At 34.8% G+C, this 27,313-nt stretch overlaps 1 pseudogene; it reads left to right on the top strand.

Annotated features, from left to right (window-relative positions):
* The first annotated feature begins 9,835 nt into the window (after positions 1–9,835).
* Positions 9,836–27,313, top strand: part of LOC106059518 (dynein axonemal heavy chain 6-like) — a 108,706-nt pseudogene continuing 91,228 nt past the window's right edge.

Consider the following 27,313-nt stretch of genomic DNA (forward strand, 5'->3'; position numbering starts at 1 on the left):
ATCAGGGCACATCAGTTTGATTCCCTTTGTCATGCTAAGGGAGAGAGAGATTAACCACCATTTTGTCCATTAAAACCTCTGCCATACTCACTTTCATCTACTGTATTATAATAGCTTACAAAAATCATATCTAAATCTAGAGCAGTGGTCTTCAACCTTTCTTGGCCTACCTCCCCCCTTTTTTTTCTTTCAAAAAATCTGCCAGGGCCCACTCTCTAAGAAAAAAACTTATAAAAAAGGTTAAGAAGGCAAATTTGAACAAAATGTCATTTTTAAATTAATTTTTATGCTGATGAGAGATGACCGCATGCCAAAGGTGATCTTCTTTGTTGCCCTCACTGGCATAGAGGAAAAATACCTGGTAGCAGATGTCCTCTGAAAGAGACAGTTGAAGAGCTATCACACAAAAGCTGCGGAACAAACATTTGAGACAGGCGCAAAAGACGGGAAGAAAACTAGAATAGACCACCAGCAGACAATGGCTTTGTCTGCACAAGATTCTGGAAAATATGCAGGTCTCAACTGGGTCTGCGTAATTATGTGAAACACTGCTCTCACCCGTAATCTTCGGAATTGAAGGCGAAAACAGCCAATATTATTATTATACAAAAAAGATGTCAAATAATTTGCAGTGATTACACACAAAAGTTAATCTCACTGTCATGACTTTCTTTCAAATCCTTAAGAATAACCCCCTTTTAAATATTTGGGCCTACTAGTTTAATTGTAAATTTAGTTTTATTCTTTTAATATAAACATTATTATTGCTGAATTCACTACAAAAATAAATTAAGCTAATGGGAAACTTGTGCCTCCTGCAGTCTGACAATATTAGAAATTTCAAGCTTTAAATTAGCCAAAGCAAGGCAAAGGTCTCCTCTAGTCGCTACATCCAGTCTATTACTTTGCTTATTCATTAAGTTTGTCACCCACTAAATCTTGGTTAACCATGTATGTTGATGAAAAAGCTTAAACATAACTCCATTTTTGACCACAGTTTTGGAACTTTACTGAAACATTTAAATGCAGCCACATCTCAGTTGTGCCTGCAGGGGCGAAGCTAGGAATTTTCCATCATTTGGGGGCCAGGAGGGCTTGAACTCATTGGGGGCCCCTGCATTTTGCGTAATATTTAATTTATGTAATTAAAAAGACACTCATTTGGGGCCCCACAAAGTGGGGGCCCAGGGGATTTTCAAATTGTTCCCCCTCCTCCCCCCACCATAGCTACACCACGTGTGTGCCTTCTATGTTAACATCCCAGCGAACTTAAGTTTTAAGTCTAATCTCTTTTTTTATCATGTTTCACAAAACTGTTGAAAGATGAGATTATTTTTGGCATGGGTTTGTATTTTATTTACAATTTTATTTAATTAGATTCAAATAGAAATGAAATTGCAGGCTTAACTTTTTTGTGTATTATAACTTACTAGGTGAATAGTGTGAATAGGTCTGTTCTTTATTCTATATTACTATGAAGTCATTGTTGCGTTCAACCACTGATGGTTTCCTATATGTGGTCATTTATAATCTACATAACTAGACAATTTTAAAATAATATTTCATCACTAACAGATCAGATGTATAACATATGTTTTAAAAAATTTTTTTTTGTTTTAATCAATTTTCAAACAGTATCATAAGACTTTTAAAAAAGCTATGCATTTTTCTAAGAGGCTACCAAAACATATCCAGCTTTGCCGTTTTATGTTTTTAATGTTGTTTTAATAGTATATATATTTATAATTGTTCATGAATATTGTTTTAAAAATTATTTTTTATATTGCTATATGTTCGTGAAGCCGACCTGGTTTCATAACCTCATCAGAAAACACCGTCATTCAAAGTAGAACATACTTTTTATCTAGTGGCAATTCACTAAAACTCTTAGTAAGGCTGATACGCCGATAGCGTCCCCACCGGAGACCACTGGTGACTGATCTGGAGGCTGGGGCAGATTCATTAATGGTTTGTTGGTTTTAATGTGCATAGGGCCTATGCCATAGGCTATTTAATTTATAGCTATTTTAATTTATAGCTATTTTAATAATTCTATGGAATTGTAAGCTAATGTCCTGAATGTGAAATACTAGAATCTAGAATTCTAGATCTACTACTAGACTAGTCACTAGACCTATATTTGCCCAATTTTTAAAGCTACAATATACCTAGTCAGTTAAATTTAGCCTTTTTTTTTAGGTCGATAAATAAAATACTAATACTTAGACTCTTAGTACTTACTTGTACTACTTGTAGCTTTTTCACAAGAAACAGACACAAGACTATCAAGCATATCAATTGAGACAGACATCAATTCAACCTACACAACTATAGTCTCCAACATCTTACAAGCAGCAAAAAAATACATCCTCCGAGGCCAAGTTAAGAAATACAAACCTTTATGGACACCTGAATTAGATAAATTAGTAAAAGAAAGAAACATGGCCAGGAAGACTATAGAAAAAAATCCTACTAGAGAGAACAAGACAACGTACAACAAATTGACAGGGCTTATAAGATACAAAATTAAAACAGAAAAAAAGAAAAAGTGGACCACAACATGCGAACAACTAGATCTAAACAAGGATGGTCGAAAGGCCTGGACCCTTCTGCACCGGCTAGCAGGAAAGAAACAAATAACAAACCCCCAACCTATAAAAGGCACTGACGACATAATAACAGAAAACCTTAAAAAGGCTGAAACCTTCAATAAATATTTTGACAGCATTAACAAGTCAAAGCCAAGAAAACAACTGGACCAGGCCTTCAGTAATATCTTAAAGAAAGAAGAAAAAGCTCCAACAGTCAACTGTCAGATCTTTGACACTCCCTTCACTCTACATGAGCTCAATACTGCCCTAAAAAGCCTCAAGTCAAGAAAATCCCCTGGACCCGATAAAATAACAAATGAAATGATTCAGGGACTAGGACCACAGGCCCAAAACTGTATACTTAACTATATCAACCATACATGGAAAACTGGAGACATACCACAGGAATGGAGAACCGCAAACATAATACCCATTTTAAAGAAAAATAAACCACCTGGAGACCCAAAAAGTTATAGACCAATATCTCTAACATGCAACATTGGCAAAATGGCAGAAAAAATGATCAATAACCGACTTTATTGGTGGCTAGAAAGTACTTGCTCACTCCACAATGCACAAGCTGGCTTCAGGAAAGCAAGTAGAACAGAAGACCACCTCTTTTGTTTTATCCAGGACACAGTAGAAGGGTTTCATGAAAACAAGCACACTACAGCAGTATTTATAGATTTGCAGCAAGCCTATGATAGAGTGTGGAGAAAAGGTCTATTTTTGAAGATGAAAAAAATGGGCATAAATGGAAAAATGTACAGCTGGATCAGGGCATTCTTAAAAAATAGAACCATCTAAACCCGATTCGAAGGTGCCATCTCTAGTAAAAAAAGTTTGGAAGAAGGACTACCACAAGGTTCAGCCCTTAGCTGCACTCTCTTTCTAATCTTCATGAATGACCTCCCGGACCTCATTTCGGTCAATAAGGCACTTTATGCAGACAACCTTTTAATTTGGACTACAGAGAAATATCCAGTGCTGACTAGATCCAAACTAAATAGAGCCCTCACAACTATCTCCACATATTCAAAATTATGGAAAATGGAAATAAACAAAGAAAATCTTTAGCCACAGCAACAAAACAGCAAAAAGAAACTACATCCTAAAAATAGACTCTCAGCCAATAAATAAAGAAGAAAATCCAACATATCTTGGTGTAAAACTAGACAAAAGACTGTCTCTAAAACACTTTATGGCAGATTTAAAAGAAAAGGCATCACAAAGATTAAACATAATAAAACACCTAGCAGGAACATCCTGGGGAACTGAAAAGAAAACCTTAAGACAGTTATACACTGGATATGTCAGATCTGTAATGGATAACTGTCTCTCCATACAAGTAGCTGCCAACAAAACCTATCAATCATCATTAGATACAATCCAAAACCAAGCCTTGCGGTTAATTAGTGGAGGTATGAGAACTACTCCCACAGCAGCCTGTGAAATAGACTCCAATATTGAACCTCTTAAGTTAAGGCGCAACAGAGCAGCATTAGAAGCTATTGAGAGATACAGAAGGTTGGAGGACGATCATCCAAATAAATTACTAACACAGAGAAATAGGAAAAACAACCAAAAAAAGCAAAGGACTCTGATCCAACTTACTGACGAACTAGCCCTAAAACACCACCTACCCAATAACAGAGAAAAAATTGCCAGGTTTTCAAACATTACACCCGGACTAAACCACAAACAACCAACCATCAAAACACATTTACTAAATAACACCTTAACAAAAGAATCAAATCCACTGGAGCTCAAAGTAGGCACGCTTGAAACAATCGAAAGCTATCAAAAATCAGCTATCCATATTTATACAGACGGATCGGCTTTCAAAGCTACCATCAATGCTGGTCTTGGTGCCTTCCTGGTCTTCCCTAAAAATAAACACTTTGAGATAAGCGCACCCTGTGGTGATTACTGCTCAAACTTCCAAGCCGAAATTGAGGCAATTACCATAGCACTCCAGACAGTGGAAAACAAATTATATGAAGGAGTGCAACCACCATCAGATATTGTTGTCTTTACAGACTCCCAATCTACTCTGCAAGCGCTTAACAGCAGCACCTCAAACAGCCCAAGAGAGTTGACAACACTCATTGTGATAATCCACCAGATGATATCAAAATTAAATATCAATATTACACTACAGTGGATCCCTGGACACATTAGCATCATGGGAAATGAAAAGGCAGATAAGCTATCAAAGGCAGGTTCATCTATGGAACAACCAGATAGACCTGTTAACTACCTCACCCTAAACCCTAAGGTCAATGTTAGTCAACAATCACAAAGAGGAGTGGCTCAACCAATGGGCATCAGGAAACACAGGCAGAGCCATGTACAGAGAAATGACTACGCCTAACAAACTGGACAGTATTAACTTCCTCCCCCGCAAAGAACAATCTACAATCTTCCAACTAAGAACAGGACACACACCACTATTAAATTACCACCTGAACAAAATAAACTCCACACAACTACCCCTTTGCAGACATTGCGCCCACCCCTTTGAAACCGTAAACCATATCCTCTTTGAATGCCCCTCCCTAATCCACCTTAGGCAGACCCTACTTCCACTACAGCCCAACATAAGCAGTGCTGAACAGCTGAAGAAAACAGCACACTTTTTTTCCTTGGCACAGTCTGCAAAAGAGCTCACAGCTCAGCAGCAATAAAGCTGGCTAGAAGAAGAAGAAGTACTGCTTGTAGTAATACTAAAACTAAAAGAATTTAATAAATAGATCTAGATTCTAGATTCAAAATTTCAATCTAGATAATAAGATATACTTTGTGAGGTTGGAGTCAGATTCATATAATATATAAATCTATACTCATACGGTATAGTCATACTCATGATACTCAGGACTCAGGATACTGGTAGTGGTAACTGGTTCTAGTTCTACTTTTCTAGATTAGATCTATAAATCTATATAATATATATATATAAATATTAATACCAAATATAGACTCTCTAGTTCTAGTAGTAGATCTAGTAATTCTAGTAGTTAGTATAGTAGTAGTAGTAGACCTATCTATCATAATCTATGGCTATAAGAAAAAATAGCCTAGTATATACTAGTAAATACTACTATTATTAGCAATTACTTCTTACTAGGACTAGAGACAGAGAGACTAGACTAGACTTGATCTAATCAAATCTAATCTAGATCTATATAAAAGTATAGATCTAGATCTAGATATAATAATAATAGTATAGTAACAGTATAGTTACTAGATCTAGGTAGATCTAGTATAATTATAAGTATAGATTATAATAGATTAGTCAATAATAAATATAGATCTAGATCTAGATACAAATTAATTAAGTCTAGATGTAGTACTAGTACATACCATTAGATAACAAGTCTAGGAATAAGCTGACACATTGAAAGGTACTCCACTTTGTTGGCATCAGCAAGATCTAGATATTCTGGGTCTAATTAGTAATAATTAGTCTAGATGTCTAGTTCAGTAGTTGAAATCTTCGCGCATCAGCGCAAGAAAAGAAAAAGTTAAATATCGTGGTAAGGATAATCCATTTCCGGCATGGATGCACTGATCTATATAGTTCTATATGATTGAAACAACTTTTTGTTTTTGGTTTTGTTCTTTTTGTTTTTGTTAGTTTGTCGTTGTTGTTGTTGTTTTTTTGTATTAATTTTTTTTATAAATTTTTATAAAAATTTTTAAAACTTTTTTTTTTTTGCTTTCGCGGGAGGAATGCGTATTTCCTTTTCAGATGTTAAACCGTACTCGCGTGTCCATTTGCGTACAAAAATACGCAAGATACTTGTAGGCATCTCTGTGAAGATATAATATTTTTTTTTCAATTTTGTATACCAAAAATTAGGTGATGCTTTCATTATCTGCTGGTGTGTGAGCATTTTAAATTACACAGACTAAGATTTATAAAAAAAAATTAAAATCTAATTCTTAATCAGTAAAAAACAAAATACAAAAGAAAACTTCGGTGTATTCATAAAGTTGTTTCTGCCTTTTTTCAGAAGCTAAATCCTACTATAGAATTTTATAGGGCCTATTGATATTTTAATATATAACTATTACATTTTTGACATCATTATTCTCATATTGTGTGTTGCTATGTCTCGCCTAGATTGTAATTTGGTTCTAGATGACAATTTCACTTTTTGTGAATCGTGTGAAATTGGGAGGGGTGGGGAGATTCATTACTAGTAGAAGAGGAAAAGAAACTAATTATTCAAACAATGTAAACTTATCGCGAATACCGAATAATTGTAAACAGCTGTATATGGGACGGGAGGCGAAGGAGGTGGAACTACACATTAATTCGGTGACGGGTGCAGATTTAGCCAAGCTATGGTAGGCCATTTAAAACAGAAAACTATGCCAAAAAGAAGAACTAGAATCTATTCAAGTTCTAAGATGATACAGGGTGAGTAGGGGAAGGGGGAGGGGTAGACCTACAGAATAAATATGTAAGGCTTTCAAACTTTCAACTTTCAACGGAAAAGTCAGGAAATACACGATATAACAAAAGTATGATCTGTGATGTAATGGAATTAGCAATGTAATGGAAGTAGTCATGTAATTAATGTAGTGACGAAATGGAATTAGCAATGTAATGGAAGTAGTTATGTTATGAATGTAGTGATGTAATGGAATCAATAATGTAATGGAAGTAGTTATGTAATTAATGTAGTGATGTAATGGAATTAGCAATGTAATGGAAGTAGTCATGTAATTAATGTAGTGATGTAATGGAATTAGCAATGTAATGGAAGTAGTCTTTGTAATTAATGTAGTGATGTAATGGAATTAGCAATGTAATGGAAGTAGTCATGTAATTAATGTAGTGATGTAATGGAATTAGCAATGTAATAGAAGTAGTTATGTAATTAATGTAGTGATGTAATGGAATTAATAATGTAATGGAAGTAGTCATGTAATTAATGTAGTGATGTAATGGAATTAGCAATGTAATGGAAGTAGTCATGTAATGAATGTAGTGATGTAATAAAAATGATGATGTAATGGATGTAGTTTTACAATAATAGTAGTTATGTAATGGAAGTAGTTATGTAATGGAGGTAGTGATGTAATAGGAGTAGTGATGTCAGTGACGTAATTATGTAATGGGTGTACTTATGTAATGGAAGTACTTATGTAATGGGAGTACTTATGTAACGGCAGTACTTATGTAATGGAAGTAGTTATGTAATGGAGGTAGTGATGTAATAGGAGTAGTGATGTCAGTGACGTAATTATGTAATGGGAGAACTAATGTAATGGGAGAACTAATGTAATGGAATTACTTATGTAATGGAAGTACTTATGTAATGGAAGTACTTAGGTGATGGAAGTACTTATGTAATGGAAGTACTTATGTATTGGAAGTACTTATGTAATGGAAGTACTTATGTAATGGAAGTATTGTTGTAATGCAAGTATTTAGAAAATGATGTTCGTTAAATAATGAGAATGAGGATACAATGAAAAAAGTCGTCTACTGAGAGTTGAGGCCCCTGTTGTGCTCCTTCACTTTTTCAAAAGCTTTTTTAAAAAAAATACTTAGTAAAAATAATAATGTTTATATCTAAAAGCATGCCATTTTTTACATGAAAGAAATAGAGAACTAGCAAATTTTTTGCCATTTTCCTTCTTTAAAAAAATAAATATACTAATATTCGTAAAAAAAAATATATATTTTTGAGTTTATGGAGGGTAAGGCCCTGGGTTGACGCACTGCTGTAAATACGGAGCTGCATTTTTATATTACGAACACGCTACAAGCGGACACTTCTCAACCACGTCAGAATTGCCAACCGTAAGATTTAAAGTAGGCCTATAGTCGTACTAATGAGAACAAAAAATATGAAAGAAATGTTAACAACTTAAAGTTTCTGACCCGTCGAAATTGATATGTTTGAATCTCTATTGTGGGGGTCCCTTTTGCTCTCCTAACAACTTTACAGAATCGGTAGGAGGAGTTCGTTAGCCTTGTCTGGCTAGGTAAAAGAAAATTGAACCTTTGCGGCTATATCCAAACATGGGAAAGGATTTGTGAGTCAACCCTAAAAAAAAAATAGGAGCTGATTACCCTTAGGCAGCATGCAGCATACAGTTCAACATTCTGGCAGAATGTGCGACGCCCCTTATCCCATATTGTATCGGCACTTGATGTTATTAGACACGTCAGCTACGTGGAGAGGGGGGGGGGGGGGCTGATATGTGGGCGACATCGCTCCGAGTATAGCCAATGCCCAGGCTTTCATTTTATTATTTCTGACAGATGATCCACAGTCACTTTGCGACTGAAGGAGGCTATAATGTTTAGAGTACTGTATTAATATGTTATTAGGAAAAAAAGATACAAGAAAAAAAACAGCAAGAAAATAGGGGCCTATCAAATCATTTGTATAATATTTTTTAGTTGAAAGCAGGTCTCTAAGCTTATTGAGCTACACAAAATGTTAGAATCTCAAGGCGCGGGCCGCACAAAATTCCTTACACAATCTGAAATAATGAGGTTATTATGTAGAGCCTCCCCTTTATCACTCAGCGTATAAGACAATGTATTATGTATACAAGTAGGATAGTATATATATGCATTTGAGCTTTTAAATATAGTACTCTGTTTTCTTATATTAATCAAACTGTCTTTTTAGTGATTATTCTAAAATAAAACACATTAAAATTGAAGTTAGCCTACATATATTTTTAAACAGTAGTTTGATTTTTTCTTTTTTTTTTTTCGGGGGGCGGGGGGGGGGCGGGGGGGGGGGAGTCAGGCGTGACCTCCGTGACTGTCGAAGGCGCCTGGTCAGGAGTCAGCTGACCCGTGACGACTATTAATGGGTCGCAAAATTTGGTTATTAGGAGAATTGCGTTTTAAGACGTTTGACGAATAATAGCCTATATTGCATATTGCTGTAGGCCTATATTGTCTGTCCACTTGCTACGGTTGCAGAAGGGAAAATACAGTATGTATTAGACCATAGCCAGTGGCAGTCTGTCATGGAAAAATAAATGTATGAAGTCATTATGAACATTAGTCCGTCTATCTCTGTCAGTTTTTCCTATGTTCGTGTGTAAAAAAAAAAGAGGTAATCGCGGAATAGAAGGAAATAAAACTTGGGTGTAACTGTGTATGGAAATTAATGGGAAAATAATGGTAATAATTGTTTCGATAACTTGAATACCGCATATGAAATATTATATGCAAGGTTAAGACATTCTTGTTTTGTTCCCAGACCATGGAGCCTATCATCTATAACTCTAAAAATTTGATTGACCGAGCATTGTCTGGGAGAGATGCCATTCTTGAGAAGTTCAACAAGTGTGCAGAGAAAGATGGCCAGACTTATTTGTCAGAAGCAAAGAATGTGTTTGAGAAAATGCAGGTTGGACATTTGAAATACCTTGTTTACTTTCCGTATATGTGCATTGTTTATTGTGTTTATTTTTATTGTTGATTAATATATGGATGTGTTTTTATACTTGGGAACTTTTACTTTACTTGGTTCGCCCATTTTCTAGTGTAATTGTTATGATTCTGAATGCAAACAAATGAATGCTTTCCCCCCCCCCCCCCCCCAACAGAATCCAATGCTCCTAGATCCTAAAGCAGATCGGGAAGAAGTCCGGCAATATTTGAATGACCTCTTAGAGCAAATGGAATCTGTGCAACAAAAGTCTAAGGCATTAAAAGATCGTCAAAAGGAGTTGAAGGTTCGTCTGAAGTTCTTTAAATGAGTGCAAAGTAGGTCATTTGTAAAGTAGTTCATGATGGTCGTAACAAGAGATGCGTGGATATCAGATTTCTAGTGTGCACCCTCCCCTCAAGAACTAGGTCATGACACCATTGCACAATCAAATGCGTCTTTTGGGAATGGCAACATCCAATGTTCCTTTTTTTTTGTTTGTTTTGTCAATTTTGCTCTTCATTTTTTTAAATTTCCATCCCGCCTCTTCGCTTGCACGCAAAAACTTAACAATAGTCTGCTAAAACTTCATTGATCGTGATGGCCAACATTTTTTTTTCTCTCCATTACTATATAATTTGTTTGTCCAGTAATTCGTTGTTCGTTTGCAGTCCATCAGTCTCTTCATTTATTTAATTAACCCACATAGCTAAAAAGATCATTTACGGTTTAGGTGGAGGTGATTAAACTGGACTATCTACATGAAGTCCAAACCGAACTTAAAATGAGAGATGTGATGTGGACATGTATCGATCAATGGGACAACATCGTACAAAGATGGACAGAGGTCAGAAAATTAAATATTTGTAGAAGATAAATACTCGTTTCGATGTTCACAAGTTTTGTTTTATTACAAAGATAGACCAACCTGTATGGTATGGCAGCAACCAGGGTTAGGCCTATAACTCGGATCTATAGTGATGACTTTCCGAAGCGCTAATCATACGACTATTAGTCAGCTATCCCAACCAGGCAGTTAATTAATTCTTCTCTAAATTTGAAAAACGATTATATTATTATTATTATTATAGCTTTTATAAAGTGCTACTTTCATGCTTATATACGCTATGGTCCAATCCCATTTGTGGACTGTAGATGGTTTTCCGTGCTGTCGTTAGGCGCTCAGTAAACACAACTCTGCTCGAGTCAAGTGTCGAACCTCGAGCCCCCCCCCCCCCCCCCCCATAAATTAAAACAACAATTAATAAATAGTTTTTCATATTATCGCGTGAACTGCAGCGATGCAAAACAGCCAGTAGACACTCCAACTAAAGGATAATATTTTTTTTAAGGAAATGATTTGTTTTTTTAAGAATAGGAGATTGACCCTTTACAAAACAATTAGATCAATTATATATATATAAGTATATATATATAGTTCGTCCATCATGGTCCAATGATAACCACTTTTGTCTTCCAAGGGGCTGAGGGCTTTGCACTGGGGTTTTGTGCCTCCTCATGTGGCTTGCGAGACCTAAGTGAGCCTGGAATGTTCAGCTGTACACTGGGCAGGTTATTCCAGCTGGAGCTAGTGTCATTGGCCTTGCTTTTCTTCTCTGGCGTTTTTCTTCTGCCAGCGTTGTTCTGTTTTCCTCAGCAACCTGTGCGTCAGTTTTCATAGCGCGACGCCTTGATGCTCTGTCATGTGCCTCTATCTCCCATGTGGCTGGGTCTATGCTGAACGCCTTCAGAGAAGCTTTGAGGGTGTCCCTGTTCTTGGGAGCGCTTTCCTTCCCTTAATTGGCCATACAGTAGTCGTTTAGGAATGCGGCGGTCTTCCATTCTGCAGACGTGCCCTGACCATCCCAGCTGGGACTGCATCAGGATTGTGTGGATGCTTTGGTGAGCCGCTCTTCGAAGGACTTCAGTCAGTATCTGGTATCTTGTCTTTCCATTTGACATTCAGTATTTTTCGATAATGAAATCGACCTGCGCATTGCCAAGGCCAGACGGTCTAAAAATGTCTGGAACAGACGATGTACCACAACAAAGACAAGCTAGGGAGCTAGGGATCTATGGAGCTATCATCCTCACTACATTGCTTTATGCCTCAGAAACGTGGACAGTGTACAGAAAACATGCTAATAAGAAACTGAACCACTTCTACATGACATGTCTAAGAAAAATACTGATATGTCTAAGAGCAATTAGATATTCATTATCAGTTCACAGCTAACTTCACATCCACTTTCACCTATCCATTGGTCTGCTGGGGCACCACACAAGATCTGTCAACCTTCTTTCTCCATTTTTCTTTGTCATTTGTCTTTGATAGAATTTCATTCTGATGTTCTTTCTGAAAATATTGAAACCTGCCTTTTTACCTGCCTGGGTGGACCACTTCGGGTGTCGATTTTGTGTTTCCACACAAACTGTCTTTGTAACCTTGTTTTAAAAAGTTGCCATGATAATGTTCTCTCATTCAGTATTTGATCATTTTAATAGATGTAGCTCTAGCGACAAGCCGCTCTAGGTCTAGAACAAAAACAAAACCTTTACTTATGTGATACTCGATTTTATTTTTAATGTTGTAATAAATAATATTTGGCCTGCATCACAATCCGGCCATATTTATTCTTCCTTGAAGTCTAATCTATATATAACTAGATCTATATATAGAATCTGTCACAGATCGTAATATAAACAAGCATGGCGTCTGCTACACATGTTCAACATTTGTGCAGTTCTAGCTACGTTATCATTGAATGTGAGTGGCGATAGCAATATTTATAAAAACAACACCGAAAGTCTTAGTCAAAAAATTACACCCTCACAAGACTAGATCGATCATTAGTATCATAATTATGAAAAGCCTAGATTTTAGTCTCTGCCTCTCTTAACTCTCTAGAGTACTAGCTACAACATAGTTTAGTACATCTGAGTCGACTGAGTACTACTACTACTTGTACTAGTCTAGTAACTAGATCATAATATCATATATAGATTTAGATATAGATCTAGATCTAACTAGAGTCTAGAGGACTAGACTCTACTGTCTAAGTGACGTCTACTTCTACTCTCTAGACTAGAGTCTAGAGTAGAGTAGTCTTAAATCTAGGTCTAGAATACTCTAGAATCTTCTAGATCTAGTCAATCACCGACTCTAATGATCTAATCAGACTAAATTGACTAATCTAATCTGATCTTGTCTAGTCAGTCTAGTGACTCTAGTCTAGATCTAGTCTCTAGTCTAGCCAGTCGATTGGCCAATTCCCTGCTTAGACCTAGGCTGGCTAGACCTAGATCTATTATATAATTAGTAAATTACACTATGACTATTATATTACCATTATTGTATTATACTAGAATCTAGTATTGCCTATTGGTAATTAGATCTACTATTTTAGTATTTATTAATTATTAGTCTAGATTATAGAAATACATTTCAATGAATTTCGTTGTTACTGACTCAACACTGATTGTAACATTTTGATGCAGTCAATCTAATGACTAATCATATGATCTATAATAACCTAGAATAGTGTAACATAATAGTATTATATGTACATTTGCACACTAGCGCGTCAGTACAAGCAAGCTTCTCATTATGGACTGTGAGTATGACAACCCAGACGATATGCTTATTGATTTGATTATTGGTGGAGTCATGCACCAAAAGGTACAATTAAGACTACTTGATCAGGGACAGAAGTTGACCCTTAGCAAGGCTATAGAAATTGGACAACAATACGAGATGTCGCAAAGCCAAGTGAAAATGTTTAGGGTCCAAGAAGTTCTAACAATCAAGAGACAGTCACACAATGTACTCAAGCAGAAGTCTAAAGACAACTCAGATAAATTATGTAGTAAATGCGGCAAGAACCACGAAAAGGGAAAATGTCCAGCAATAGGAACCACATGCAATTTCAGCAAAAAGAAAAACCACTGGTTTCAAATGTGCAGAGAAAGACGCAACGTCAATCTAGTAGAAGATGACAGTCACAGTGATGAAAATATTATACCTATTAGTACTGCAAGTAGCCAGTATAAAAAGGGTAATATTGAGAATATCAATGTCGTTGAAGACAAGTGGACTGTAAAACTAGTCGTGCATGGCAGACATTAATTTTTCGTATCGACACTGGTGCAAGATGTAACATTCTTGTCAAGTCAGAGTTTGAAAAGCTCAAAGACAAAGTAAAACTTGCTTATTCAGCAAAGTCGCTCAAGTCTTACTCTAATCATGTTATTAAGACTTTAGGAGCAGTAGTGCTACCTTTGAAAAATAATATCCAAGAGGTGAAAGCAAGGTTTGAGGTAGTAGACTTTAGTCAAGAGAACATTTTGAGTGGTGACACAGCAGAATGTTTAGGACTACTACAACGGATTGACAGCATAGAATCCAAGGCAGAAGACGAGTTACAAAGAGAGTTTCCTGAAATGCTGAAAACAACTGGAACACTGCCAGGAGAATACAAGATTCAGTTACAGGAAAATGCTAAAGGAGTTATTCATCCACCACGTCGCTTAGCAGCATCTCTACGCAATAAAGTTGAGGAATGACAAAGTGAGAATATGTATTGATCCAAAAGATCTCAATAAAGCAATCAGACGGGAACATCACCCGATGAAAACTATTGAAGATGTGATCACTAATATTCCAGATTCGAAGATATTCTCAGTTCTCGATGCCAAGTCAGGGTTTATGCAAATAAAGCTTGAAAGAGAATCTTCATTTCTCACAACTTTCAACACACCTCTGGGAAGATATAGATGGTTACGATTACCTTTTGGTATTAAATCAGCACCAGAAATTTACCAAAGAATTATGGATGAAATGCTTCAAGGAATTGAAGGAGCATATGTCATCATAGACGACATTCTAGTAGCTGGTAGAGATGTTGAGCATCATGATCACATTTTGAAACAAGTCATGCAAAGAGCAACGAAGTACAATCTAAAGCTGAACTATGACAAGTGCAAGATAAGGCAAAACAGAGTACCTTATATGGGCCATATCTTGTCAGAGAAAGGTTTATAACCAGATCCAGCAAAGATAAAGGCAATTATTGACATGCCAGCTCCTCAAGACAAAGATGGAATCAGAAGATTTCTAGGTTTAATTCAGTACCTAGCAAAATTTATTCCTAATCTAAGTCAAGCAGATGCTCCAATACGAAAGCTTCTAAAAGATGATATAGAATTTCAATGGAATCATGAACAAAACAAGAGTTTCAAAGAATTGAAACATCTTTGTACAAACCCTCCAGTTTTAGCATATTATGATGTCAACAAGAACGTAGAGATAGAATGTGATGCAAGTAAAGATGGACTGGGAGCAGTATTACTCCAGGAAGGTCGTATAATTGCATACGCATCAAGAGCTCTCACAGATACAGAAACAAGATTTGCTCAAATTGAGAAGGAAATGCTCTCAATTGTGTATAGTACAAGCAAATTTCACTGCTACATATTTGGTAAAGAAGTAACAGTTTATAATGATCACAAACCTCTGGAGCAAATCTTCAAGAAACCTCTATTGTCAGCACCAATGAGAATACAGAAGATGCTAATAAGACTGCAGTGGTATGATCTGAAAGTCTGTAACAGAAAAGGCAAGGAAATGTTTATCTCTGATACACTTTCTCGTGCACATCTACCAAATACTGATACACAGACATGTGAATTTACAGATGATTCAGTGCATATGATCTCTGTAAGTGATTCGAAATACAGTGAAATTAAAGACTGTACAAGCAAGGAACTTTCAATGCTTCTGGAAGTAATTATGACTGGTTGGCCAGACACAAGAAGCGAGACTCCAATTGAAGTCAGGCCATATTGGGATTCAAGAGACCAGTTATCAACTTCGGATGGTATTATATACAAAGGTCTGAGAATAGTCATGCCACCAAGCTTACGTAAATACATGCTAAATCTGATTCACAAGTCTCACTTAGGAATAGTCAAGTGTAAGCAGCGAGCCAGAGAAGTCATGTATTGGCCAGGCATGAATGCAGACATTGAAGTGACAGTTAGGGATTGTAGCAGGTGTGCTGAACATCAGAATCAAAATGTGTCAGAACCGCTAATACCTACTAAGACACCAGATCTCAAGGTGGTGAAGAAACACTTTGACTCAAAGAAACAGTCTCAGAAACATTATTATGATAAGAGGAAAGTAGTTAAGAGTCATAATCCACTACAAAACGGAACGGCAGTCAGAATGCAACTTAATTCTAAGTGGAAACCAGGAACAGTAGTTTTGAAGCATTCTAAGCCTAGATCATATAATGTCAAAAGTGGAAATAAGGTCTACAGAAGAAACAGAAAACACATCAGAAAGTCTTCTGAGAAAGCAAACAGATTTGACAACAATTATGACTTTCCAGATGACATCTCAGAACAACCAGAACCACTAGATCTAGAGAGTCCAAGATTACAAACTACACTAGATTTTGAGCCGCCACTACACACTGCTTCTTCTAACACCGCTAGACCACATGAACCTTACGTAACACGCTCAGGCAGAATAGTTAACAAACCCAAGAGACTTGATTTGTGATGAACTGAATTAACTTTTTAGTTGACTAGTTTGTTAGTTATTCTGATAAATAGATTTTCTGAATTAAAGAAGAGAGATGTAACATAATAGTATTATATGTACATTTGCACACTAGCGCGTCAGTGCAACACCGCTTGTGTTTACGTAATAAATGGAGTTCCTAATATGTCTTCCCTCTTAAACACTAGTTTGTTATTTGTGTAATACAAATATTCTACAAATAGAACTTTAGATGTAGTACAACTAGTACTATATCTACTACAAGACAATCTAACTAATAAACTAGAGCCCTTTCATGGCTCCTGGCCTATCAAACTTATACAGTTTTATACAGCCCTATCATAACTCCAGGCACATCTAATACAGCCCTATCATGGCTCGAATTGTGGCCAATCTAACTGTATTAGTGTTATTTAATTAATACAGCTCTATTTTCACTCCAGGCCTGTTTAACTAATACAGCACTTTTCATGGGCTTATTTATATAATAATTTGGCTCCAGGCCTATCTACCTAATACAACACTATTTCAGCTACACGCCTATCAAAGCTCCAGGTTTATCTGCTGGTCATATTTAAATCTCAAATAAGTTAAATATGGGAGAGCAATGGAATGGAGTAGCACAGTTATTCTCTCTCTCTCTCTCTCTCTCTCTCTCTCTCTCTCTCTCTCTCTCTCTCTCTATATATATATATATATATATATATATATATATATATATATATATATATATATATCTTCCCTATAACATGCACATACGCCTACACAGTAAACTGACTTTTGACCAGACTTTAGAAAACATTTTAAGTTCATTGATAACATGTGGAGCAGCTGTTCAACTATTCAAAGTCACAAGGATAGATATTAACGAGTGGCAGATGCATTTTCTTTTTGGTTCTAATAAGAAGGTCGCTGCAGTGTCTTTCATTTATCAGATGTCTTTGTAAAGATAATTCTGTTTCAAATGAAAATTAGGAAAGCTGTGTAAAAACAAAACCATTGTATTGTTAAATAAAAAGATTTACTACTACATATAGGAAACCCTTAATGTAAAAAGGGTAATTTATAAAATGAATGTCTGCATATGACTGTTAAGAATCTAAGCACTTCACTGTTAGGTGCACTGTCCCAATGTTTCCCTTGTTTATTTAAATAATAATAATAATTGTAAGCCCTAATATTTTTTACATTAAGTTTTTAAGTTTTATATATATCTAGGTTTAGCACCAAGTCATTGCTTGCATTTATTGAAATCATTATATTAGACATGCATATTGCAAATATTGCTGTAGTTTATAAGATTTTAAACACACAAAAAAACAAGATTAAATAAAAAAATATATATATATTTGCAATAAAACAATAAAAAACTTTTAGAATTGTGTATTAATTATTCCTTTGGTTGTGTGTGCTACCAGGTTCCATTCATGAACTTGGAACCAGAGGATGTGACCTCCACCACTATGAAATACCTGAAGACGGTTCAGATGCTAGAGAAAGGTCTACCACCCAATGATGTGGTCAGCATGTTGAAGAAGAAAGTTGAACTTATGAAACAGAGAGTAGGTGTTTGTTTTCTGTTTATTAGAGGCGTAATTCCTCAATTAGGTTTGCTTCATTTAGATTTTTTAATTAACACATACAATATTTTTGTCATGATACATTTAGATGTGAAGTTTTTAGCTCTGTTACACTAGATTTCGAGTATACGTTTGGATGTTTCCTTTGTTGTTGAGATTTTCAATGGTTTCATTGTCATGGCATGTTATTGGGTTTGGTAGGCCTTGGTGGCACCCATCTCTTCTCCCAAAACCAATTATTTCTTGAGGCTTTCTCCAGACAATGGAAAGTATTACATGACTAATCCACTCATCCCTTGTTTAAGGTTGATGCTGGTTTTGATCTCCCCTTGGTATTTGATTTTCCTTTAGCCTGCCATATTTGGGGGGCATTCTTCTACTAGAAAAAAATTTCAGTAATGCCATATGAAGTTCGTAAATAGTTCAGAATACTTACACAATTCGGGAAAAGAGAGGTGCAGGAGGAAGCGTCTTAATATCTATTGCAGACATAATTAAATAATTACATTCTACCCATACCCATGTGTCAATCTAGTCATGTAGACCAATACCCATGTGTCAATCTAGTCATGTAGACCAATACCCATGTGTCAATCTAGTCATGTAGACCAATACCCATGTGTCAATCTAGTCATGTAGACCAATACCCATGTGTCAATCTAGTCATGTAGACCAATACCCATGTGTCAATCTAGTCATGTAGACCAATACCCATGTGTCAATCTAGTCATGTAGACCTACATTTAGGAAGTTGTAGGACACATTCAAGCAGTCTTATAAATTTCACACATATTTGAGTTATTTAATTGGTCTATTAAAATTAAACATTGAAAATATAAAGTAAACAGTTGACTAAATGTGAATAGTTTAATATTAAGAAAGGGCGGAAGTTGATAGAACATATAGAATCAGAGAGTGATTGCAGGCTAGTGTAAGGTACAAAACAATAAAGTTCAATGAAATTTAAATGCAAATTTCTTTTTGATAAGACTTCCAAAATTTGAACAGCACAATTAAAATTTAAAGTTTTTTTTTCTTCTCATTACAAAAGTGGTGTGTTAACTAGACTGCTGGTAAATTGTACAATTCTTGAATTCATTTTATTCTTACTCTTGACAAATGGTCGAGCAAAAACTTTTGTTATTGCATGTACTCACAGCATCAGGTAGTAACTGACATGAGAAACCCACATCTTAAAAAACTTTTGTTATTGCATGTACTCACAGCATCAGGTAGTAACTGACATGAGAAACCCACATCTTAAAAAAGTTTTTGTTATTGCATGTACTCACAGCTTCAGGTAATAACTGACATGAGAAACCCACATCTTAAAAAAAGGCACTGGGACTTGATCCAGGAAGCATTGAATTATAAATTTATCAAAGATGAGCCTCTAACACTTGGCCTGTTGATTGAGATTGATGCATTTGACAAGTCTGAAGAAATGATGGAGATAGCTGGCATGGCGTCCTCACAGGAAGCTCTGGAAGCCATTCTAAAAAAAGTAATTTAACACTAGTATTATAGATCTACCATTTTTGGTCATTTTTATTTAGACAATTCATTATTAAGATGAAAATTATCTTAGATTTTTAAGTGTTTTACATTTAGTCCAAATTCTAATCATGATTGTTGACTACTTCATAATTCTTATAGTAGGCTAATGAATGCATCATGATACTATTTTTAAAGCACCTTTGACAACCTTATTTTAACCACCCTTATTGACTTTTTTAAAAACCAACTTTGGTGACTTCATATACACCTTTTGGAGACCTTACTTTAGCAAGCACACTCTATGTTAAAGTTAGTGACTATGGTATTGATTAGTGTCACATTATTGTTTTATAGCTATCGTGACATGCACTAGTCAGGAATCACGTAATACAATGATTTATAGTGTTTATTATTTTTCACGTGGGAAACAAGGGTCCACAGTTGAATGGTGGGTAATAAGTCTCGTTCTGAGAGTTGACCACATGGTCAGAAATCAGTAGACGCCATGGACATAGTAGAAGATAGATGTTATAAGTATTTGAGGAATTCTCTTGGACTACATTATCAGTTTATGTGAAATATTACATGTGATTTCTTGATGGCTGAAATTTCCAGTATATTATGAACTGTTGTTTTATTTTAATAAATGTATATCTGTTAAGTCGACTTGAATCAGTGAATTTTAATACATGTTGTGTTGTGCTAATTTAAGTAGACATATCAGACGACATGTAGAATAATACATTGAAAAAGATAAATTTACAATAAGTAATTCATTGTTTTGGTAAATTCCATTTAAAACAATAGGAAACTTATGTCTCAATATCTTGTTCAGGTGGTGGATGCCTGGAAGCATGTGGAGTTCCCTGTACTGCCTTACAAAGATCAGAAAGATATCTATATAATTGGGAGCACAGATGAGATTCAACAACTGTTAGATGATAGTAACATTAACATCCAGACCATTCAGTCATCAAGACATGTAGGTCCCATTAAAACCAAAGTGGAAGAATGGGCAGCTAGTCTCAGTTTATTTAATAAGACTTTGGTAAGTAGTTAGAAGTTAATTCGTAATGAAGTATTACAAGTTTAGAAAGTCTTACAGTTTGTTGTTTCTCCCAAGGGTTCCTCCATCCGATGTTAAATATATATTTTATTAAGTTTCCTGCCCTGTATTAACAATGTTTGTTGCCTCTGTATATTTTTGGTTTTCCAGTTGATATTCAGAGGCCATGGTGGCTGATTGGTGAAACACTTGGCTTCTAAACCAAGAGGTCTCTGGTTCAAATCTTGGTGAAGACTGGGAATTTGAATTATGTATGATGCACCAGAGTCCACCCAACTCTAACTCATTCGTTGAGAAATGTAAAGAGAGTTGTTAGTTGTGCTGGTGACATGACACCCTCATTAAGTACTGAACAGAGAAACTGATGAACTTTATATCATCTGCTCTATAGATTGCAAGATCTGAAAGATCAATGTGTACACTTCCGTTAATCTAACTCAATGTTTTCCAAACTTTTTCATAAATGGACACTTTTACATTCTGAGTATTTAGAGGAACACTTTGCTTATTTTTTAAGAGAGGTTAGAGTTAGGCCTACTAGTTAATTATTCCAGTAGTTCATGGAACACCTATAAAGACCTCGTAGAACACAGTTGGGAAACACTGATATAACTCATCAATCCCGTCCTTTTTTTTTTTTGAATTGCTTTCCAACTATGTTATTGTTATTTTTATACCTTCTTACATACAATTTATATCCTGTTTATTTTCTTTAAAATATTAAGGTCCTATTTTTTTTCAATTGCTTTTCGTCTATTTCAACACCTCTTACCTCCGTTAGAGAGGCGTGTGCTGATGTTTGGGCAGCCCAGCACTCGCAAATTTACCGCCCAGGCTTTCCCCCAGCAATGGAGAGGTCACTCCATCTCTGACAGTAATGTCTTTGAAAAAAGTCAAGGATTGGCCTCTTTAGTCACACAAGAAGATGCGAATGGAAAAGATCGTTTCTCGAGACATAAAATGCCACAGACCTCCATTACAGTTTAAATCCATTTAAACTGTCTTTTATTCTATCAAACTTTTTGCTACCCCATTTTATCCCAATTCATTATACTACTATCCTAGATCCTTGTTCCATGGATTGCAGTTTCTTTCCCCTGTCTTTAATTGTGCCATCTCATTATGAAATAGATTTATTTTCCAGGAATCATGGATCAACTGTCAGAGGACATGGCTATATTTAGAATCAATTTTTAGTGCCCCTGATATTCAGAGGCAGCTTCCAGTGGAGGCCAAACTGTTTGTTGAAGTTGACAGATCTTACAAGGAAATTATGAGGAGAGTAAAGAAAACTCCTCTAGCTATACGTAATGGAACACAGCCAGGTTTGTTTTCAGTTCAATTTGTACTTCTTAGCCCTACACAATAAATATTTATTTCATTGATATAATCAAAGCTATGGTAATATTTACATTGTATATATATATATTACTGATTATGATTATAACTCTTAATCTTCAAGTTCATTAGTGTAGTGCAACCATTTAAATTGTAGAGCAAGTATCAAAATGTAGGAACAGGGTTTGAGAAATGTTTGTTTGTTTGTCTGTTGTCTGATTCTATTGAAGGTGTCAAAATGTCATTACATTTTTTTTTTTTTTTCTATTTCAGTAACTTTAGGAAGTATTTGAACAAAACATTAACAAATATTGAAATGAAACATTTCTGCATTAAAAGTAATGACATCTTTACAGGTCTCTGGGAAACATTTGAATATAACAATGAATTATTGGATACAATTCTGAAATGTCTTGAAGCCTACCTGGAAACAAAGCGTGTTACATTTCCAAGGCAAGATTTAAGCTTAGCTATAGACAGAAATTATTGTTAAGCTTTAGTTTAGATTACATGCACTAATATTATCAATGACTTGGTTAATGCTCTAATTAACATAACCTAAGCTAACATGAATGATTAAGTTAACACATAGGTACAAACTGTACACTAAAATCTTTATTTAAAGAAATGTCTCTTCTTTATGTCAAGAAATTTTCTTCAAAAAAACAATTACTTAGCTTAAGATTTATTTTAGAGTATTCACAAGCAATTTAAATTTTGAATCTTTTTTCCCAAATAGAATGCTTCCTTTGCTTTATAATTTAAATAATTTTTTGGTCCAATTTTCTCATTTAAACAAACTTTTTAAAATGCAGAATATAAAAAACAACAACTTTGGGAGCTTTGAGTTACCTATAGATGTAATAGCTAAGAAAGTGAGCTAGTGTTTTTTTTAGAAGAGATTAGATTGTATTTTTGTCCATATAATATTTGTAGACGGCATAAATTTCTGTCTCTTCTAAGGTTCTACTTTCTCTCCAATGATGAACTACTTGAAATACTTGCACAGACTCAAAACCCATTTGCTGTGCTACCACATTTACGTAAATGTTTTGATGCTATACACAGACTAGAGTTTGCTGTGGTTGAGGGACTTCCACCTGGTATATTTATAGTAGCTTAATAGTGTCTTCATATTTTCCAACTTGAAAAAGCTTGAAAAAAATACAAGTAAGTTATTAAATTTATTTTTTAATTGCAGAGGAGGAGATTCAATTTACAAATGACATATTAAGCATGATATCACCAGAAGGAGAGAAAACTGGATTGGGCAAAGTAAGTAGCTTCTTTTTTTTTTGTTTAGGATTTTATGGCTTAGGAATTACACATACTTTTTATTAAAACATAGATCTGTTACAGAAACTGATTAGCTTTATATTTAATAATGTGGCCAAAGACAGGTGCAGAAGACAAAAAGAAAACTTAAATAAACCCAGGCTTTGTCTGCATTAGATTTGGCAAAATATGCAGGTCAATATTGGGTTTGCAAAGTCATGAGAACCACTGTGTTCACCCTGAATCTTCAGAATCAAAGACATTGCCATTAAATACATTTTATTATGGACTCTGTAAAGAACTACTTAACAAAAAATTGAGAGTTATGTTTTGTCATTGTAAAATGTAATGTGATTGTGACCTTAAACATTATATTTTCTTTCTACTAAATGCAACTATAAGCCTACTAATATTGGTATTAGGGACAATAACAATGAGAATAAATTGAGGTTGTGGCTTCAAAATCAAACTTTGTCAATGACTCAACAAAGCAGAGTCTAACGAAAAGAAGAAATGTTTACCCCAAATTATGGAAATGGTCTACATTATGAAACAAATCTTTTTTTTTTTTACCTACAATTCATTTTTTTTTTATAGGGCTTGAAGGCAAGAGGTAATGTCGAAGATTGGCTTGGAAAAGTGGAAGAAGCCATGTTTGCCAGCATACGACGATTGTGCAAAAAGTCAATCATAGACTATGAGACAATGTCATTTCTTTCTTGGATTATGTCTAATGCTTCACAAGTAAGTAAATAACTTTTGTATGTCATTTTATTTGGTGTTAGCTTGAGAAAAGTATTAGAATTTCTCCATTCAATTAGTTTGAATGCAGAAATGATGGGTACTATTACTATTCTTTTGAAAACAATTTTTTTTATTAAGTCTATATAATAGAATGCCCTTTTTTTAATCTATGCTATAAAATAAGATATTTTTTAGGTTTCACAGCTTTGTCTAGTTTATCAAGAGAAGTTCAACATTTTTTAACTTGACAGTTAGTTACACTACCATTAAAGACACCTTTGTTCTGTCTCTGCCATGCTGCAGGAATTTAAGTTTAGGCTTTAACTAATAATCTTCATTTTGGAAAAAATGTCTGATACATTTATAACAAATCAAAAGCAGTTGGACAAAATTGGTGTGATGTTTGGCTGAGAGGCCAAAACCACTGAGCTATGGCTTGGCCACCAATCAATGGGGACTCAAGTTTGAATCTGGACTTATGCAGAGCTATGTTTGCTGAGTGCATAAAAGCAGGAGGGAAACTTGTTTCTATGCCCCCCCCCTCTCCACTGGTCCACAAAAGAGATTGGACCATAGTACATTGAGCATGCAATAAACATGAAAGCAATAACAAAAAGTATTGATTCTCAGAAAAATCTTTGACATAAAGGACAAATTATAAACTAGGAGGGCTAATTATAAATTAATAGGACACTAGATGTTGGTACATTAAATAATAGAGTACAAAGACACATAATTAACTATTTGGACAAATAATCGACTGTTAGAACAAATTTAATTTGTGAAATTATAAACACGTAGAAGAATATAGGTACTAGCAATTCAAATTATAGAAAAGCAGAATAAATGTTTCATTATTTGGACAAGCTATTAGGTGACTGGGCTAAGTTATAAGTTATTAGGACAAGCTATTAGGTGACTGGGCTAAGTTATAAGTTATTAGGACAAGCTATTAGATGACTGGGCTAAGTTATAAGTTATTAGGACGAGCTATTAGTTGACTGTGCTAAGTTATAAGTTATTAGGACAAGCTATTAGGCGACTGGGCTAAGTTATAAGACTGTCAAGAAAAGAACAAACAAAGACAAGTAAGATAATTAATCTCATATTGACCTCAGACTTTTGTATATAACAGAGCTAACCCATTTTAGTATTGCTCTTAATTGAATATCAAATTTGTATTTAGGTTGTTCTAACTATATGTCAAATGATGTGGACCCGTGATGTCACAGCTATTCTTAGAGACTCTCGAACAGTAATCAGGGGAATGAGGGACTTTGAACAAAGAAGCTTTACAGTAAAAAATTTTTATTTGATTTTATATTTCACAAAACTTATCTTTTCTACCATTATGTATCAGCACTTAAAATGTATCAGTAATTTCAAAGTGACTTTCTATCAATCTATCAACAGGAGTTAAATCTTCTAGCTGGGGCAGTGAGAGGAGAACTTCCTAAACTGGCTCGAGCTACACTCTGCGCTCTTATTACAATCAATGTTCATGCACGGGACATAATTTCAGAAATGGTGAAAAAACAGGTCAGACATTTTAGACATTAAACTTTTTAATCTTCCTAATATAATTAAATTCCATTTGATGGCTTAATCACATTGTTTGACATCATTCATAAATGCATATTGCTTCATTCAACAAAGACCAAGAACAATTCTTAAAAGATGACTGGTGAAATGTGCATTAATGCGCTGCTTCACATGCAGCCCTGAGATGACCAAAAGCTTAAAAATCTTGTTAAAAATAGTATGCCTGTGAATAAATCAAAGCTTTACAAATTTAATCAGTCAAATGGAATTTTGAAATGGTAATCCATTGTAAAAATGACAAAATCATGAATGTCCCAAATGTGGTTAATTATAATTATAATAATAATAATAATAATCTTTATTATCCGTATGGAAATTTGTCTTACAATTTGTGCATTACACCAAACAAAAAACATTATAACTATAAGAAACCAAAATGTACATTCACACCAGACTCACTCATAATTTACATGTGACAAAGTTTATACCAGATTGTTCTTATTTAATGATTTGATTGCCAGCACTCAAGACTTAATAGTAAAAAAAAACAACATCATTTAAATAAATACAAAATCTTCTATTTAAAAAGAAAGAAAAGAAAAATCACAAGTTACAGTTTCATTCTTTCTCTTTTACAAACTGTGTTTTGGGGAAAAAAAATTGTTTTTAAAAAGAAAGAATAGTTTTGGTTATGGTGTAACTATAGGACTCATTTTAGTCATTTTAGGTCCATGTCATTATCATCTGAATGTAAATAAAAAATCTTTCTGGGTTCAGTATAATGCTAGGAACAAAAAACAAAAATATTTTTCTCTCTGTATGTGAATAGAAACATTGCTTGTGCATTGGAAACATTTACAACCTACAGGAGATATATCTTATAAATATGTCTAGTTGTAAGTTGTAGCTGCTGGCAGTTTTAAAATCTCTTTAGCCAAGTTTTTTTGGTGTGGCATTTCTTTTGATCTACTAAGTCTTTGCGAATTCAGTCTTCGTCTTATTCCATTTCAATCTCCTTGGGATTCTTTCATTTGTTTGTTAAATGAAGAAACAACAAAACTTGTGTTAACAGGTATCAGAACTTTTAAGTTTTGACTGGCAAAAACAACTCAGATATTATTGGAATATGGAAGTGGACAACTGTGTTGTCTGAATGTCAATAGCTGTCTACACCTATGGCTATGAGTACCTTGGAGCCTGTCCTAGATTAGTGATTACACCTCTGACTGTAAGTTTATTGATATGGCTTTATTCGGGAAGTGGGGCTATCTACGAAGATCTGATTTATGAACATGCACTGTTTACATTAGATTTTTACCAAATATTTAAATTTTTACTACCTTTACTATTTTAACTGTGAATAGACCTTGATTTTAATGATATGACTGTATAGAATCTGGCCCTTGTTGTTTAGAGAGAGAGTAGTCCTTAAGGGACTGCAGGCACGACATGGCCTAAATTGTGCCGATGTGCCTCAAATCAAAAATCAAATCAAATCGTTGGACTATTTATATTTTTCAAAGTGACAGGCATATTTGTTTGATCAATTGATAGGATAAAACATTTGAATTAATGTCAGGATAAAACATTTGAATAATATGACATGACCTGACTAATTTTCAGAACATGCCTAGCTGACTATTTGAGGATTCAAGTGGATATTTCTATTGAATTAAAAAAATAAAATAATTGAATAACTA

The sequence above is a fragment of the Biomphalaria glabrata genome, chromosome 7 (assembly GCF_947242115.1).
Source record: "Biomphalaria glabrata chromosome 7, xgBioGlab47.1, whole genome shotgun sequence".
Lineage (NCBI taxonomy): Eukaryota > Metazoa > Mollusca > Gastropoda > Planorbidae > Biomphalaria > Biomphalaria glabrata.